This window comes from Erinaceus europaeus, chromosome 19, assembly GCF_950295315.1.
Source record: "Erinaceus europaeus chromosome 19, mEriEur2.1, whole genome shotgun sequence".
Classification (NCBI taxonomy): Eukaryota; Metazoa; Chordata; class Mammalia; order Eulipotyphla; family Erinaceidae; genus Erinaceus; species Erinaceus europaeus.
Window position 1 is genome coordinate 38,573,545 of NC_080180.1, and position 1,146 is coordinate 38,574,690.

The window sequence follows — 1,146 nt, forward strand, 5'->3', positions numbered from 1 at the left end:
ATTCCATTTAGGGTGCTTCTGACAGTTCCTGCTGGGTTGCTGCAGGCACCCATTTTTAAAAACGTCTTCACATAGAAGAAAGAATGTAATCAGGAGGGTAGAACTAACCCCGTGTCTCCATTCTTGGGGACTGCCAGGGTACTGGAGAATGCTGTTCAAGTTAGAGTACTCCTTCTCCTTTGGAAACATGGGAGAGGGAGTCCAAAAAGCTCCAGGGGAAATCTCCGAGCATCTCCCAAGCTCTATTATCATGGTCATAAGGAACCAAAGTTTCCGGTCAGGGAACCAAAGTGTGGCCCAGAGCAAAATGTCTGGGAGAAATGTCTTCTGAGAAACTGTCTCATGAAGAAAGAGTAGAAGCTTTGGGAAACCTCTTCATAAGTAGAAAGGCAGCCCATAGTGGATAGGTGGCTAAACGGCTTTACTTATCTGGGGGATGGGTGGGTGAGGTCTCACGTTGGTTGGGCACCATATGCTGGTCCCAGTTCAGGGCACCAGATGCCGGGCTAGCTTTGTGGGCGGGAGAGAGACATCCAGGGACTCATAGCTGAGCTGGGAACACAGTTCAATCTTTATTGATGAGGGATGCAGTGCAAGCTAAGCTATCTCAAATCACAATCCTGTCCTATATATATATATCTCCTGAGGCAGAAGTGTCCGGTCAGAAGAGGATGTCAGTAGGATAGGGGGTGGGGAGAAATACAAAACAAGCGAACCAGTGGGGATTAAACCAGTGTGAACAATGCTTATGCAAATAGACCACAGGGATTAGCAATACAAGCAAGTCTAATGTGATGATCAAAACAGAAGGTCTTATAAGCAGAATTTAGAAGCATACCAACAGTTCTGAAAAGAATCCTTAGTTATTTAACCCATCACACATCTCTTTTCTCTTTCAGGTGATGTGGCTGAGCACGGTGGAGGTGGTCTGGCCATGACCCAGAAGACATGGGCAGCTGAGCTGAAACGTCTCCCAGTCCACTGAGACCTGCTGGTGGTGCCCTGAATCTTCCTTGGGCACTCCCTTCTGCATCTGGTGCTCTGTGTTCAGCAGCTGCGGCAGCAACAGCAACAGTAGCTTCTGGAGCAGAGCCGCTCCAGCCTCCCAAGGACACTCAGCACAGGGAGGCAGAGGCCTGAGCCTGA